This window comes from Emydura macquarii, unplaced genomic scaffold (genome assembly GCF_026122565.2).
Source record: "Emydura macquarii macquarii isolate MOO-44397 ecotype Brisbane River unplaced genomic scaffold, CSIRO-AGI_Emac_v2 contig_2422, whole genome shotgun sequence".
NCBI classification, from domain to species: Eukaryota; Metazoa; Chordata; order Testudines; family Chelidae; genus Emydura; species Emydura macquarii.
This window is the reverse complement of record NW_027132559.1, coordinates 34,899,368-34,917,865: the sequence shown is the minus strand read 5'-3', so window position 1 is coordinate 34,917,865 and position 18,498 is coordinate 34,899,368. Positions and strand designations below refer to the sequence as shown.

The 18,498-nt window shown below is 38.9% G+C and overlaps 1 protein-coding gene across 1 annotated transcript in view; it reads left to right on the top strand.

Annotated features, from left to right (window-relative positions):
* ZNF804B (zinc finger protein 804B) overlaps positions 1 to 18,498 on the top strand; it is a 335,249-nt gene that overhangs the window by 148,208 nt on the left and 168,543 nt on the right. The gene's annotated exons all lie outside the window — the stretch shown is intronic.

Sequence of the window (18,498 nt, the reverse complement as noted above, 5' to 3'; positions counted from 1 at the left end):
GGGGTGCTGGTAGTAGAAAACCCAGTTAAAGATAAAAATTAAATGGAAGGGCTGGAACCTATCAAATCAATGGGAGCTGCAGAGCTAACATGATTCTGTAGAACTATGAATGTAGTAATGCTTTCACTGAATTCAAATGGCAAAGCTCTAACTTCAGTGGAGGGAGCCTCAGCTGTACTACTGCATGTAATAAAGCTCTAACATACTCGTATTTACCAGTGTAGTGTAATATATGCTATAGTGCAGTAAATACAGTACAGTATTTACCATAGTCCGCTGAAACATATATTATAGTAACTATAATTAGTGTAGTTTATCACAGTGGGCCCAACTCTGTTATCCGTACTCACTTCTGTATAGCACTTTCTCACTTATGTTAGCCTCATTGAGTAGTATCTTTCGGCCATTGAACTCACTGGGACCCCTGGCAGGAGTATGGGTGAGAAAGGGTTGCAGAATCCATTTTATATAGGCCCTATGTTTTCTGAATTGAAATGTGTGGGCAGTAATATAAATTAGAATAAGATCTACTACATATGTACTGACTTACTGGGGATGGGTTTACTTCAGTTTCCATGTTAAAGTTTCCCATATTCATTATACTGTAATAGGAAAACTGTAAATCAACCAGAATAAACGTATCTAGATCAATCTCTGTATAACCATTTCTAATAACTTAGAGCTTGCACTGGGCACTCTTATGTTTGCTAATTAGTATCTTACTCTGTGGGACCCTGACCCTAAAGAATTGGAAATGGTGAAATTAGTTAGGTATTGCTGGATTTATTTTTAATTCTATTTACAGTTTTGCTAATAAAATGACCAAGCACTTAGAAACTGTGTTGATGGGTACAATAGAAAACTCTAAAATAGATAAATATTTATTCCAGGACTACTGGTTCATTAGAACATAGTAGAAAGCTGGTAAAAAGAGAGACTTTTTCCAAAGGAGAACACTTAAAAAAAAAAAACAACCCTATTGCTCTTGCTGACTAAATTCCATTCTGTGAAATAAAACTTTTAATACAGCACTCCTTGCCCCAGTGAGAATCATTTATAAATCACAGCAATAATGATTGTTGGCATACCATTAAAGTGAGTGCCACAACAGCTAATCTTGTACTATAAATTGGAATGTGTGTAAGGGTCATTCAATTAAACTGGGCTACAGTCTGGCAATCATAGGAACAATAGGACAAGAGGGAACAATATCCTGCTTGTGATTTGATGTTGTCCAATCAGAATCTAGTTTCTATTCTTTTTGTAGTGCACTCTCTCTTCTTAAGAAATGTTTAGCAATTTGATCTATAGTCATGCACACTGTATGTGCAGCCTCTGGGTTCTGGACAGAAGAATTAACCCCTATTAATATTAAAAGGAGTTATGCATACAAAACCCCTGGAATTCTTGGAACAAATATTGTTCTCATTTTCACCTCTCAAAATCCAGAGTAATGTCATTATCTGCCATGAAATTATTCCAGCATTACAAGCAGTATAACTGAAAATAGAATTTGGACATTTCTATTTACCATATTACCAAATAGTCAGTTGGTCAATAATACATATTTCTGCTAAAGATGGGATTCTCAAAAGCACTCTTTTGATCTCTCTGTGCCTATGGAAGTCAATGGGAGTTTTACAATTGACTTTAATGGGAGTAGAACTAGGCCAACATTGAACTTTTTGAGACTCCCACCCTAGAACATGAAATCAAGATTTTCAAAATCGGGTGTCTAAAGTTAGGTTCCTAAGTCCCTACATAGTTATCTAAATAAAAGTAGCTTGATTTTCAGAGGTGGTGAGAACCCCCGACACCTATTTCCAGTGGGGGGTTGTAAATCTCTGGATATCAGACCACTTTTACTTTGGTAACTAAATATAGATTTAGGGGCTTAACATTTAGACATCCAAGTTTGATCTACATAATACAGTGAAAAATATTTTCTTCTAGTAGTCTCAGACAAATGGCAGTTTCAGTGTACAGCATACAATCTTTTGAAAATAGACAGGAGGAATAAAATAATGAAAAAGCATTTTGGTCTGGGTGTTAAATTTTACACTCGAAATAAAACTGGTGAGACCATCAGTCAAGAAGGTGATGCAAAAAAGAGAGAATGTCTTCCTGCTGAATTAATACAGGAGTTAGGAGAAAATATCTTGGGAGAATTTTTTTGCTTGAGATTAATTCACAGGATATCCATTTTCAAAATACCTTTGAAGGATTTTCCTAAGAACTTTGGTCCTTGTACACTGCATTATATATATATGATGTTACTATTCACACTGGATAGTACTTGATTCACCTTACACTTTGATCTGAACTTGACTAGTCAAATTCAAGTTTGGGTAACTACATTCTGCCTGCTCATTGAATGGTATAGTAGAGCTTCCTTCCTATCCAAAACTATTATGAAATGTTGCTACAGTATTTAAGTAGTGGGTGAAATTATTCCTATATTCAGAATATAGTCTAGTAGTTTGTAAACCTGTTAGAAAACTCAGTCTAGATCCTTCTGGATGAGAGGCACTGCATAAATATAAATATTCCGTCTAAGGCACGTCCTATGCAAAATGAGAGCTACTTGCCATTACTGTTGTGTGACAAAATGCACCAAGTTAGGTGTCAAAATTAGGGTGGGAAAAAGCAGCCTTACCTGTGTTCCATAACCTCTGTGTGGTTGGAATTGTACGGTTCTGAATGCAGTTGAAGTGAGAAGCAGAGAGTTATTGCTCTCTATAATATGCTTCCCTAGGTGAAGGTAGATTTTTCAAGCAGAGGTCTATACACATGTTATTGGTGATTATACCAACAGTAACAACTCTAATGTGGCTGTAACATATTCCCAAGAGTTTGGGGCAGGTAAAGGGTTGTTTTGTTGCAGCCTCTGGCAAGGGCTACATGGCACGTGCTGCCACATGCTAGAATTTGGAGATTTCCAAGAATTACTTGGAATTACATAGGGAAAAGAATGTGCTATATGTGACCAATGAAATCATAAACCAAACGGCTTTTTAACATCATTAAGATTTGCAAATTAGTACAAACAGAAAGGTGGCCTCTTAAAATTAGTCTTCTGAAAATGAACCAAATTCTGCACTGTTTTACATAAACTGCAAAGCCATTGGGAGGGTGTAAATCAGCACAGGAGTTGGCCCATTACCTTTTATTTGCATAGAGAGTGGAGGATCGTATGAGTGAAATAGAGGGAGTCGTTGCAAGGATTTCTTTGTTTTGTTTGGCTGATAAGATAAAGTAAAGCACAGTGGTAGACCTTGGATTTCTGCAACTGCTCTTTTAAAGTTGTTTTGCCTGATTTTAACACAATCCAATATCATCATGAGATAGAGTGTATTACAGACTTCCTTTTTAACTAGAATTTTTAAACAAAACTCAAGCATGATTAAAAATAACACCCCCCCCCCCCCACAGTAGCACTTGTGGTTCACATACAAAGAAATAAACATTCTGTGTGCTCCACTCTCTGCAAAAGTGCCCAGAACAGATCAAATTGTAGAAGAGCACCACATGTTCTTACTCTTATTCCACAGAACTGAAAGAGATGGTCACTGAGCAAGAGTCAAGGCTAGAAGAGGGACTAGAGGCCACAAATCCACTAAACTCCACAAGGCTTGCCCAGTTATGCTAAGGAAGTCTCCCTCTGTGCTGTCCAGAAGCCATGATAGCATGGCAGGACCAATAGTTATGCTGGTACTTTCTCATTGTCTCCCGGTGTATTTTGTAAAGCTCTAGAATGGGGGAGGTGGAGGTCAAAGAGTGCTTAGGGATAATTTAGTTGTCTCAGATCTTGTCTTCTCTGCAGTGTTAATATGAGGCATAACTCGCATTTTGCTCCTTACCCAACTCCTGTCCACACACAAATCTCTAGCTCAAATTGGTGCTTTAAGCTTGAGCTAGTAATGCAGTGGGGACACAGCTACTCTGGCCTGCTAGCACACTCATTAGGTGCTGCTGGAGTGTTGTTTTGCAGCGTGACCACTCATTCTGCTAGTGCTGATGGTGGGGCTCTCTCAAGCATTAACTCAAGTGTAGATAAGTTGAGCTAACATGGTAGTGAAGTCGAGTCCTTAGGGTACGTCTATGTCTACTTAGCAGTGAGTCTCGGAGCTCAGATCAACCGACTTGGGCTTGATCTATGGGGCTATAAGTAGCAGCATAGATGTTACTGCTCAGGCTGCAGTCTGGACTCTGAGATCCATCCCATTCTCTGTGATTCATAGCCTGGGACTTCAGCCCCAGCAGGAATGTCTACACTGCTATTTTTAGTCCCATTGCGTGAGCCTGAGTCAGTTGACTGGGACTTTGAGACTCACTGCTGGGGGGGCTTTTTTTTTTTTGTTTTTTCAGAGTACACATACCCTTAAGACACCTTAGCTATCACTGAGCCCTTGTCTTCACTGCTTAAAAATGTGTGTTTTTAACCTTATGGTAACTCATGCATGTGAGCTACGCTGAGGTAAAATCGCAGTGAAGACAACCCCACCTGGGCTTGACCTTGCTGAGTTAACCTTGCAGTAAAACGAAAATGCCTTGTTTTCACCTTAAGACAGCTCACATGCATTAGCTATCCTGAGGTAAAAATCACACCCTTTTTAGCAGTGGTGCAGCTTTTTGAAGGGGGCATGCCACTTAATGTGGCTCATTCCCTATCCTGGCTCCACACCCTCTTTTGCACATGGACTATGTGATATTTGTCTGAGGGAGAAAGGGGTGTGTTTTGTCCTTGGATTTGAACCTCTCCATGCTGAGTAACATGATGGAGAGAAGCACATTGGCCATAATATTAAAGGCATGTTAAGCACTTTCTGTTAGCACAAGACTCACGTAGTGTAGCCTGATTTTGGGTGTTTTAGTAATTTGAATGGGGTTATAGGCTCGCCAATTGATCTGATCAAAAGATAATGAAGTTCTTGTCCCAGAATCAGGCCCCAGAAGAGTTTTGTAGGGACCCCGGGTGCACGACAGGAATGCTTACACTGATAGCCAAATTTGTATAATTTTATAAGCTTTTATTAAGATAACGTAAAATGATAGACAAATGACTGATTAACAGAAAATGAATAATCAAATGGATAATTGATAGCATTACAGTCTTATGATATAAGACTCATGATATATGTATTTCTATGGTACGCTTTGGATTAATATACTCATACCCTTTCCTGATGACCTGGTTGAGAGAGATGTCTGGTTCCTCAACTCTTGAGTAGAGGGGTGGAGTAGGCAATGCTTGAGAGCTAAGAGTTATAAGGCTAAGACAAACACTACAAATAATACTAAGTATAAACAAAGGAATCTTAATACATTAACTAAAAGAAGCTTCCAGAAGGAGTAGCTTATGATTGCCCCAAGTAACATGATTTGCCCCTTCTTATACCCTGAGCAATATGGGTCCTCCTTCTAAGTCCAAACTTGGATTCTTCACTCCCAAATTATTAGGGTACACTTATTCTATAGGCTGGCAGGTTTGTGTGTGTTAATGACATATCCGCATCCTTTCCAGACAGTTCCAGATGATTTGCTTATCTCACCTTTGTTATTTCTGGCTCTTTTTGTGGGTTCTGTGGTATATCTGTGAAGTTTACTCGGGGCATAATCTGAGACAGCTCCTCCTGTTCTGATGCCTCCTGACTTATCTAGGGTAAAGGTTATAACCATATAGTCTTATCCTTTAACTCATCATTACTTATCTGGGCCAAAGGTCCCAAACATATGTATGCTAATTTCCTTAGCTTTCATACAGGATGTGGCCTGTAAGGTACCTTGCATTACAGCTATAATACTTTAATATGAATCTATGACTCTATTATAATGAAACAACAATACTTAACTCTATAAGGAAAGATATATCTATATATATATGCTTGCAAGCAGGCTAGTCCTATAGGCTACAGTAGCAACCTACTGTAAAGCTATAATCACAAGAAAATGTCTGTGATTTCTCATTTTAGCCAGTGCAGTTTTAAACTGAAACCATTACACCACAAAGGTGTTGTAGATACCACCAGTACTTCTTATGTGAGGTTCAGCGTCTCAGATTCCACTGTGTGGTGAAGAGTGATTTTGTAATGGTGAATGCTATTACAGAAATTGGTTCACACCACAGAATTTGACTCTGCATTGAGATTTTGAACACCTTCAAAGTTTGCGGGGAGGGGTTTCAAATCCGGGCTTTTGGTTCAGGACCATCTCTAGCTAATCGTTTGGATCTGGAAAGGCTCTTCCATGTATAGAGAGGCCTTCCACAAATGTGAAAGGAGTGAGATTCCTGCGAGTCCTCTCCCTTCCTGGAATCCTGCAGCCACCATTCAGTGGGTGCTCAGGGAGCACAGGGGTACACACAGTTTAGGGGGTGGAAAAAGACTGGTTGTATACGTCATGGAAATCTGAATGGGAGTTGGTAACATTTAGAACTATAAATCCCTTTGGCCATCTCTATGCTAGGGGAAAAGGTGTATTTTTAACATGTCAGCTAATACATGTTATCGTCCTTGTGTAGGCAAGACTTGTGGTTTTAACACATTGCTGGTCTAGGCTCCTCGCGAGGGTTTATCTCGACCAACTAATGTGTATTGAAAATGCATTGTGCCTTATCTAAAGTCAGGTGTTAACACATGTAAACCAGCATGTGTTGAAACTACACCTCTTTTCTGAATGACCACAGGGCCTTTGACATCTCACTGCAGCTACTTTTGAGCATCCAGATGAGTCTGCCAATATCTGTACAGCTTCTGGAGGAGCAGAGCTGTCGGGGCAAGATGACTCAGCAAAACTCCAGGAAAGCATAGCGGTTCATACAGGTCAGCTCCTGGGTTGTAGACTTCAGAAACAGCCTTCACCAAAAATCCCTGGCCTCCTGCAATTAGAATAATAGTATGATAGAAGTGTAAGGTTGGAAGGGGCTTCCAGAGGTCCTTGTCCAATCCCCTGCACTGAAGCAGAACCAAATATACCTTGACCATCCCTATCAGGAGTTTGTCTAACTTGTCCTTAAAAACCTTCAGCACTGGGGATTCCACAACCTCTCTTGGAAGCGTCCTTATAATTAGAAATTTCTCCTAATATCTAATCTAACTCTCCTTTGCTGCAGATGAAGCAGATGACTTCTTGTAGTACCTGAAGTGGGCATGGAGAAAAATTGATCACCATCCTCTTTAACAGCTCTTAACATATTTTAAAACTGTTATCAAGTCCCCCCATCCTCCATCTTCTTTTCTCAAGACTAAACATGCCCAGTTTTTTTTTTTTTTTTAACCTTTGCTTATAGGTCAGGTTTTCTAAACCTTTAGTCATTTTTGTTGCTCTCCTCTGGATTCTCTCCAATTTGTCTACATCTTTCCTAGACTGTGGCACCCAGAACTGGACACAGTATTCCGGTTGAGGCCTTGCCAGTGCTGAGGAGAGTGGGGCAATTACTTCCTGTGTCTTACATATGTCACTCCTTTTAACACACCCCAGAATGATATTAGACTTTTTCTCAACTGCAGCACATTGTTTATAAATTCAATTTGTGATCCACTATAACCGCGAAATATTTTTCTGCAGCACTACCATATAGCCAGTTATTCTCTAGTTTGTATTTGTGCATTTGATTTTCCTTCTAAGTGTAATACTATTCACTTGTCTTTTCTGAATTTCATCTTGTTGATTTCAGACTAATTCTCCAATTTCTCAAGATCATTTTGAGTTCTTATCCTGTCCTTCAAAGTGCTAGCAAGCCCTCCCAGCTTGTTATTGTTCACAAATTGTATAAACATACACTCCACACCATTACCTAAGTTATTAATAGATATTATTGAATAGTACCAGGCTCAGGACAGCCCCATGGGATACATATTCCCCCCCCCCCCCCGTTTGACAGGAAACCATTGATAACCACTTTTTGAGTCTGGTCTGTCAATCAATTTTGCATCCACCTTATGGTAATTTCATCTAGACCCCCGTTTTCCTAGTTTGCTTATTACAATGCCATGTGGGACAGTGTCAAAAGCCTTATTAAAATCAAGATATAACCCATCTACAGCTTCCCCACCTCCATCCATTAGGCCTGTAATCCTGTCCAAGAAGGAAATTAGCTTGGTTTGGCATGCTTTGTTCTTAACAAATCCATGTTGGCTGTTACTTATGACCTTATTATCCTCTAGCAGCTTATAAATTGATTGTTTAATAATTTTTTCCAGTATCTTTCTAGGTATCGAAGTTAGGCTGACTGGTCTGTAGTTCCCTGGGGCCTCTTCTCTCCTCCCAACAAATTTTTTTTTTTTTTTTTTTTGGTCTGAGCCCTTCCAGTTCCCCTGTCTGGAGGAGGAGATTTTACAGAAAACCCCGTATGGAGAACCTTGTCTTTCTGGATCTTCTCTTGAGGGTTTTGGTGGGAGGGAGTGACCTGTCCCCTGAAGATCAAAGCATCAGTTAAGTCTAAGCATGTTTGTTCAACAGTTTTTTTTTTTTTTATATGTTATTTGCACTCACTGTTTGGTATGCTTGTTCATATAAGCTGAGGGAAGCTGTTTTCTTCGTCTTGTGCACTAAATTCTGAGCTAGTGTAAAGCAGTGTAGTTCTATGATTTCAATGAAGGTACACCAATTTATGCCAATTGAGGATCTGGTCTTCTGTTTCCACTGCTCTCATCAGTTGTCAAGTCTTCAGCTTTACCAACAATATCTGGTGAGCTTTAAAGTAGCTTTATAAATAGAAACAAAAGCTTAGATTCTGTCAACTGTCCTCAATAGGGACAAAACAATGAATCCCATTAGATTAAGCACTTGAGAAATGACCAGTATTCTCCAGAATCTTCCATAGGAGGTTTATTGGTGTGGGGTGGCTAAACCTTGGAAAATGCATGAGGATACCAGATTTGTTGAGCTCGAAAAGGGGGTAAGTAGTTGATTTTAAATATATGGTAAGAAATTGGCTAGTTTACCACTGCCCTCTCCAGGATAGCATTAGAACTGCTCAATGTGTGTGTCATAGGAACTATTCTGTAACAGCTAATAGATATTCTCCCTTAGCTGAAATGGTAGTGGTCTATGCTTATAGAACAGAAGAATCTGCATAATAATGGCTGACAATGGATTTCTTACAATACTTTAATTATTATAAGTAAAAATAATTGCTAGTTTGTGTGGAAGTCAGAGCCAAATTCTGCCTTCAGTCATATCTACACAACCTCAGTAATTACAATGAATTTGCAGTGGAGTAATTGCGGCTGAATGTTTTGTGGGTTAATGAACAGATTTCTCTTTATTGCAAGGCAGTGAGATGAATGTCGGGTGTTTTAATAGATAATATTCTGCTACAGCTAGCCATAGCTTTACTCTTCCAAATCGGCTCAGTGACTTGGGAATTGAACCTTGCTTGGCATTTATAAATCAGCAGAGTCTATGTTGCTCTCTGTGTGTTCAGCCACTCTCACAGCCAGATTTGCCTTGAGTTTTTTTTCAACATGTCAGTTCAATTGCAGTCCTTTATTGTGCAAGCTACAAAATACAGTGTAAAGTATTTCTAGACAGAAGAGTTTCTTTACATTTGTGTTATGCTATATATAGTTATCCCTTTCTTTTCAAATTAAATAATAACTTTGCATTTACATTTAAAGAAGAATGGACCAAATTTAACTCTGGCATGTGTGGGTGAACTCCCATTGAAGTCAATGTGAAGCATACTTCTTTACATTAGGCTGATTTTAGCACAATGTATCTGCGTGGGAAAAATATTATTTTTTATTCATTGTATCATACTTTATATTAACAAAAACCCAAGCACGAAAATATGCATAAAGGTGTCAGGCTGGTAGACAGATTGAAATGGTGGAGATAGTTTATTTTATTTTAGAGAAGATTCCTCTATAAACACAAATTATTTCTATTTGGGTTGACAAATGCTATTATATGTTTGTACCATATGTTTTCCCCCAAGCTGTTTAACATTTTAAATAAACAAAAGCCATGATGCATTCTACAGGAACCTATTGGCAACACAGTCCTGGGAAGAAATTTCAGACTGTGAACTTTGGAGCCCAGAACACCAATCAAAACTTGTTGGTGAAGACTGAGAGAAGAGGCTGTTTTTACAAACATGAATTTACTTAATCACTGATGTTTGTTAAACTTTGAAAATAAGATCCAGTTAAGAAACAATTCTGTGTATACAGTATATATTTTCTGTGAGAGAGAGGGGATTCCTGCCAAACTCTAAACCTCTAGAGAAACTTGAATGAACAGGAAATTTGTTTCTCAACAGTTCATCTACCTTGCTGCTTATTCCTCACCTGAAGTCCTTGTCTCTGTTTGTAATATCACAATCATCACCACAGCAATTACCATTTAGCTGATTCATTTCTTCTGATGATCACCTAGTCTATTTCAAGCAAGCAAATTTTGTGTTCTGTTATTTACTTTAATTGTAACAGATACTTCTTGACATTTGAGTTGCTTTTAATTGGCACCGTTGTGACTTTCATTTATCTTACTGCTTGCACAGAAAATAAATATAGCAATCATGATGTGAAAAGGCAGAGACATTATTTCAGCTTGAAAAAAAGCACAGTAAGTTAAGTTTCACCTGGCCAAATATATCCAATGAAATAAGTTGGACTAATATCTGAATATGGAAATATCAGAACAGAATTAATACCTTTCAATTCCCCAAATGGTAACATTGTTTATGAATGAAATAATACTTCCACTGTAAACCAGATACTGTGCAGGTAGTAATGTAGGTTGATTCCAAGGGAAAAGAATATCTTAGAATGTAGAATTAAGTCTAAAAAAATACAATGATATAATTTATTTCTGATGTCAAAATATAGCTTTGAGAGTTGAGGGTGGTCATTGGAATTCCCACTGTATTTATTAGATACCAAATAGTCTGAGATCTGATGCCTCATTCATATGTGTAGGAGATGCATCTTCGAACTGACTCTGTGCAGTGTAACTCTGCTACTGTTCAGAAATGACCAGAAAGCTGGTACCCTGGTATCATCTGCTTTTGTTGCTTCCACATGCTCTTTGGAGTTGTGGAGGTCCATTGTCTGAAGTCAAGATTATCTAGACCTAGTCAATATTTTTCATTCAAAGTTTTTTAGATTAAATGTGGCCATTTTTCAAAAACAAAAATTCAAGTTCTCATTAAAACTGTGTGACTTTCTCAACAGATTTTGTAATTGTGCACGTGACCTTATACCCTCTTTGTAACAAGTGCGAGGTGCCTCCGTTTTCCCTTTTCCAGTTCCAGACACTTCAATCTCCTGTTCTTGGATGGGCCTGTTCCAGTCCTTCTGAATGATTTAACCCTCCAACCGAATTATAAAGCTTATCCTCCCTTCTAGGGGTAGACAAGAAGTCCAACAAAACAAATTAATCTTCTGAGTGCTTTACCTTCAGCTCAGGGTTCCCACATTCTTTTGGCCTTTTTCCAGGGGTGCTCAATCCCCTTTGTGGGTCTCACAAGTCTGTTCGATTACTTCTCTCAAAGCTCCAGCTTTGTCTTCCTAACCCACTACAGAGAACCCCCCCCCCCCCCCCCAAGTACATCTGTCACTCACCTGACTTTATTGCAGGAGAGCGTTCCTCTCCCTACATGTCTCTTTCCCTCTCTGCAAGAAGCACTATCTACAGCTTACTATCATGCAATGCTTGATCCTCTCACCCAATTGCCAACCCATACCCTTCTCCTGGGAGGCAGATAACTAGGCAGAGGTGAGGCTGAGCCCAAGTCCCCAAAAAGGCTAGCCCACCCTGTGACAGACTGCTACATGTGTTACTCCCGCATGGGGGTCTCCAACCCAGAGAGTTTGGACTTCCTGAATTTGCACCTGATTTTTCCATTGTAGTTTGCCCATCTCTCTTCGCTGCAAAGAGGTGGTCGTGTGTTCAGTTCGTTGGTCTGATATCTAAGGAAGATGAGGGTCTCTGAATATCTCCCTAACCCCCATGGCACACAGACTCCTGCCTTATGTATCTGATGTATGATGGGGAACCTGTGTGAATTAATGCCAATGGGAACATCATTAACTTATGCTCTGACTAGTTGCAAATTTGAAAGAGGACAGTACAACTGATTGGAATTTTTCTTCTGCAAAAGTTGACTTTTGGGGGGCCAATCAAAACTTTCAGCTGGAGACAGAAAATTGCAGGGTCTCATGGGAGTTATAGTTCAGTTGTTTCATGTGCCTGTTCTCATCTATGGGCTTGACTTCCCGGACAGACATCTCCCAGGTACATCTACAGCTCCCGATCTCCCCACTTGCTGAGCTCCCATGGTCTATCACAGGAGATGCAATCCAGCTGGGGCACTTGGCCCATAGAGGAAAATGGGTTCCCTTGGCAGCAACACTCCAGCTCACGTGATACACAGCAGTGGTATTTCCAGTTAGAAACTTTTTGGTTTTGTTAGGGGTTGTTTTTTTTTTATGACACATTTCCCCTGGAAAGTAGTGCTTTAAAAAAAAATGATTGAAAAACCAAATTTCCTGTCAAAAATCAGTTTTTTGGTGGAACATTTACCCCCAGCCCAGGACAAGCCTGTGGAAAGCAGTCACCACCATGGAGTCCAATCCCTGTGGAATACCCCCCTTTCCACATTCTGTTCAAAGATCTGTTGATTTCTGCCCTCTCTGCTCTCGAAACATGAAAACATTTGGTCCTTCCATTTTTTTTTCAGACCTTATTTTACTATGCCCCAATAACCTACCATAATTATTAGTGTATATTTGCCCCCTTAGCTGGTGGTGTTAATTAAAAGAATCTGAGGGAACAGTATTGAAGAAAAGTGTTTGTATGGTAGGAAGTGTTCCCTAGTCTAGGAAAGGAGAGCACTGTTGAGTGAGAGCTTTGGCTGCATTCAAATCTGTTGAACTTTTAGACAACGTGGTCTCACCTCATTCCTTTGGATACCCCTGATGTTACACTATTCATATTACAGAAACATCTAGAAACCCCATTCAGGAGCAGGGACCCAGTCTGTGCATTGCACAAACACAGCCAATTAGACCCTGGCTCACGCAAAACACTAAAATGTATGCTTAAAGCTTAGCCTAAAGCTTAATTCCCATCAGTTCAACAGAGCACTTAAGCATATGCTTGAGGGGGAAGCAGGATATAATTTTAGAATAAGTAGTTTGAATTTGGTTCATACTTAGTATTGAATACTAACCAACCGCAATTATTTTCACCAATATTTGGGGACATCATATGGGTCTGGGTGAATCTAGACTTACTACCCCTGTTGACATTATAGCTGACTCGAGTCCATGCTTTTAGCCGGTCACTTTCATGGAAATCAAATTTAATAATTAGGGATTCAGAACAAATGATGGGAAAATCTGAGTTATATGCATCATGAAATTGGGCTGAATAAAGCTTTTAGACAGTAAATTGCATTTGATTAATGCTACAGCCATAACAATACTCAGTACACTTTTACTGTGCTAATAGCAATGAACGTGTCTCCGATCTCTGGGCACTCCTATAATAATAATAATTAATAATAAATTGCAAATTTTTTTAAAATAAACCATAGGGGGCCAGCACTAGTGGACCAATGAAAAATCACAATAATCAAAAAATAAAAATAATGTGTACAAAAAATCTTGTTAAATGAAGCTTTTAATTAAAACATAGTGAGACAAGGTATCTCTCGAGGGCCCTGAAATTTACTGGGCACTTTGTAAAACACAGGCCCCACTTCAAGGAGTTTGCAATCTAAATGCAACCTGACTCGAAAAGTAAGGGTCATAAAATGATGATGAATGTCCAAAGGGAGAGGAAGGACCAGAGTGACAACAAAAAGACCAAGTGGTTCTGTGGGGAGATCTCGATGGTTCCACTGTTTTGTTATCATCACTACTTCCCCTTCCTTCATTTCTCCTTTCCCCTCCCCTTCTGCAAAACACCAGAAGAAGTGTGTTTTAGGAAATGATTTGAATGAGGTGAAGGAACACACACATAAAATCCCTGTAAGTGACAAAGGGAGATTAGCAAGCTGCCAGGAGCATTTGTTATGGTCAGAGGTGACTTGCTTCCAGGGAATGCTTATGCTAGACAGACATATGGGCCATGGTGCCTACCAGAGATATGTAACTGACTTTAACAGCAAATTCCCAGGCAGCTGACATTACATTTTGGGGGATTTGCAACTAGACTTTCCCAGTATAAGCCTTCCTATCTGAATCATTCGTGCTGTCCTATTGTATAAAGGCTAATTTATTGCATGTCAGCTGCAGCACAGGTGATAAAAAGAGGTGGAGGAGCATATGTTTTACCTACCATGACTGATTAACTTTGTTATGCACTTTGGAATATGGTGGGTGGACTCATTAATTGCTTCATATAGTTATTTAAATTGAGGCACATAATGGCACCAGTTTTGTGAAAGTAGGTGATAATATTGATCAAGTTTAGCTTTAGCTAGTTGATGTTTTCACTTTTTAAAACAATTTTTAAAAATACATATTGTTTGCAGTGGTGAAAAGGTGCTGGTTTGACACTACTGGAGCTTGAAATCCATGTTAGCCACAGGTGCAGCGCAGGCAACAGCACTTCCTCTGCCTGCGACTCAGAGGGTAGTTCATCTATTAAGGCCAAGAAGGGATCATTATGATCATCGAGTCTGACCTCCACCATAATAAAGGCCATGGAATTTCACACAGTAATCCCTGCATCAAATCAATAGCTTCTGGCTGAGCTAGAGCATACCTTGTAGAAAGCCAGCCAATCTTATTCAGTCTCCAGGCTCAGATGATCCATGACCTTTCTTCTGACGCTCCCAGTAGGGCTTCCAGTTACTACCAAAAGGGGGAGGATTCTTTTAATGTCGATACTTGTTCATAGGGACTGGACCTGACGCCCTCTTTTATTTTATGTTGTTTGTTTTATTTGGGTAGTTAGTGACTGCTGTTGGATAACATATTGAAGTCATTTTTTGTGCTTTGCTAGTGTCATATTGAAATGAACTTGTCTTGTTAAGGTAATTGTGCTGCATTTAGATGACATTTTTCACTGCTTTGTTTCTTCAACTGTTTGAGAAAAATGATTTATACAGCAGTGCTGGCATATGTACATAAGCTATACAGCCTTCAGGCACTCACCATCTGCGGTTAACTTTAAAAAGTTATATAAATGCCAATTAATGCAAATATTGATAGTTCACTGGATCTTTAATTCCTGCCTGGACAATAACAAAAAAGAAACAAACAACCAAAAAACAAACAGGATGTCATTAAAACTAACTTACAATTACACTTGTAATTACACTCTGACCAGGAGTGGTTTTTAAGTAATAATATCTCAGCTCCAACAGAATAGCGTATCATGGATTAACATCTCATTTTTAGAAGTAACTGACGGACGTTGCCCAACCTTAGCATCATTGTCTCTTTGAATATGATATCCCTTCTGAAAATATGCGTGACAGTGGTAGCAGAATAGCCAGACTATCCAAAATTAGATCATTCTTCATGTTTGGAGGTATGCACATTTCTGCCTGTCTACCTTCAACAACTTAAAATAAAGTGGTCTTCCAGGGCCTCCCCCAATGGAGAGGATTGGTGGATGAGTGGTGAAGGCACTGGCTGGACGCAAGAGATCTGAACTTAGTTAGACAAATCACTTACTCCAGCAGGAGGTGATCCAAGCCATTAATCACTTTGTGCCTCAGTTCCTCACTTTTAAAATGGGGAAAATAAATCCAGCATCAGTTAATTACTGTTTGTGAGGTGTATATAAGTAAGTAGCGAGTGCAATACTCTGGTAATATTAGTAGGTATGGGACCAGATTGTTCTATGTTATTGTTCACTAAATTCTTGGGCCTTTCTATAGACACTTTTAAGTAAAAAGATCAAGCTTCATCCATCCTCTAGAGCAAACAGTCTTCCATATTCTCAGTTATGGAAAGACAATCTTCCACAAAAACCTGAGCCTGCAAATGCAAAACTACTTAATCTGTCTGTTCAATAACACTACCTAACATGCACATGCAATGAGATCTTGATTATCCAATTTGTCATGGGGGACACTGAATAAAAAGTATAGATTATAATAAAATTCTGGATACTTCCAGAGCTGTTGCGTGACATGCCCATGAGTTTCAGATAATCGGAAGTGTGAGGGAGAGTACTTAAGCAAGTTACTTAACTCCACATAAGTTCAGTGTCAGTGCTAAGATTCACATTCCAAGTTCTTGCCTTCCAGTCACATATTCATCTGTCTGCTTCAAAACCTTCTGACTAAAAATCTCACTTCCTATAAATATAGAGGCAGAAATGGAAGCTGGAGCATGAGAAGTTCACCAGGATCTCTGGAACCCATTTAAAATCTTAATGCTAAAATAAAGACTTCGAATTCAGTCTGTGCACCAACCAACAGCTAGCCCAGAACATGAAGCAGCAGATAGGCAGCATCTTTTCTGCTTACCCCTAACAACAATTACTATTGCCATGCTCTTCACCTACTGTGGACAATGGAGCAGATACTTTGGTTGTGTTATATGGCACACGCTACAGCAATCCACTTAGAGAGTCCAACACTGCCTGTATGCAAGCTACCAGTTCTGAGTGAGAGAGTAAAAAGAACAAAAAAGAGACCAGAAAAGACCTGGTCACAACTGACCACATACGATACGGTACATACTCCCTAGAAATGTTTAACATCTTATTAATTCTAAAAAGGGGAGAATGCATTGCTGAATTTGCTAGTTTAATGATTTGCTTTTAATTTCAATCTAACTTCCTTTTTAAAAAGTAGAATGAGAATTGATTTTTCTAGCCGGAATGGCTGGCAGAGCCTGACGGAAGCTATTTGCCATTTCATCTGAAATAATTATGTGAATTGTTTTGGTTTGCCACCCTTTCTGCCCTTTGTGTATTATTACATTACTGTTAAACTAATTGAAATTCAGTAAACTAGATTCCTACAATATATTAAATAGACCAGATCACAGTGTTGTTCTCTAACACTGGGGAACAATGTCCTTTAGACTGACTAGGAAAAGCTCACCAATTCCCCACTATTCACCCATTCAATAAAGGATGAAAAGCAATTTGGTTGTTTTATCTAGAGTCAGGGGATAGCTCAAAATAAAAATATCCCCTTGATGTTTTCCTTGAAGATTTCCCTCATTTGTAATCAAAGTTACTCCCTCTCAAATCTGTGAGGCAGTTTTAAAATGGAGAGAGGTCTGCCTTTACACTTGATACAGTTAATGACATTCATAATCTCTTTGTGAAAGGAACTGGGAAACAGATATACCATTACTATGCATTGTTAACACAGGAAACAGTCAAACCCTTTTAGGAACTCTTCATTGGCTCTATGCCATGGGACATGCCTCTGTTGGGGTGAAACTCATATGACTAGCTATGGTGGATTTAGGGCTACTTTACAGCAGCAATCTCCATAAAAACTGAGTTGCTACTCAAAAGCCATGGCAGGTAAGGAAACAGGGCTTTGGAATGTATGTTACTTGAAGACCCTTGGCAAAGGTGATTAAAAATTAGAGTTTCAACTTTGAATTCAGTCAGCCAATTCATGAAGGCGGATTGTACAGACAGCAAATTATTTTATTCTTTGTGAAAAATCAGCCAGGCTGAGAAAGGGCTTCTATACAATCATTGTTAGCTTACTAAAGAACTATGCAGATGTGGCTCTATTTTCCTCAATTGTTCAACAACTAACCTCTTTTGGAGACAAAGACCATGTACAGTGTGTCGTCCTGTCCCCCCACATATTAATGAATTTTTTCTTTTGCAACATCTTGATTGCAAAAGATTAAAACACTAATGACTATAATTTGCATGCATCTCTTTTGAAGTCTGTATTTGATGCCATGTCTTGACACCCAAGCAAAAGTTTTCAGTGTTACACATTTAATAACTGTTTCATATTTTTGTACTCAAGAAATTTGTGGATTAACTGTCACAGCAATAGTCTTATTTATGGGAATAAACCTTTTCATTACAATGAGTCAATGTTTCAGGGCAGGATGAAGAGAGTCAAGTGAAGTGGTTCCATATATATGAATCCTGCTTTACTCGGAAATATTTGCCATGTCTTGTAAATTTTACCTGTAGAGGAGTGGTGCTTGAAAAAAGGAAATTTGGTTTAATATTGTATTAATTACATAAAGATAGTTTCTATATGTTCTTGCATTATTTATGGGAGGAAATCATGTAGAACCCCCCTGAATTTTTATGCCTTTCTAAGCTATATTTTGACAAGTGACAAAATTATCTTAGTTAAAAGGTGAATGGACATGATTTTTTACACACATACAATCTAACTTTGCCTATTTTTGGATAGTAGAAGAGTCTTTACTCTTTCAGGCAAAAGCATAGAAAGATCCAATGGCAAGAACTGAAGCTTGTCAAATCCAAAATGTAAATAAGGTACACTTTTTTAACAGTCAAGATAATTAACCGTGGGGGCAACTTACCAAGGGTTGTGGTGGATTCTCCAAGAAAATATGTTCTAGTTCAACC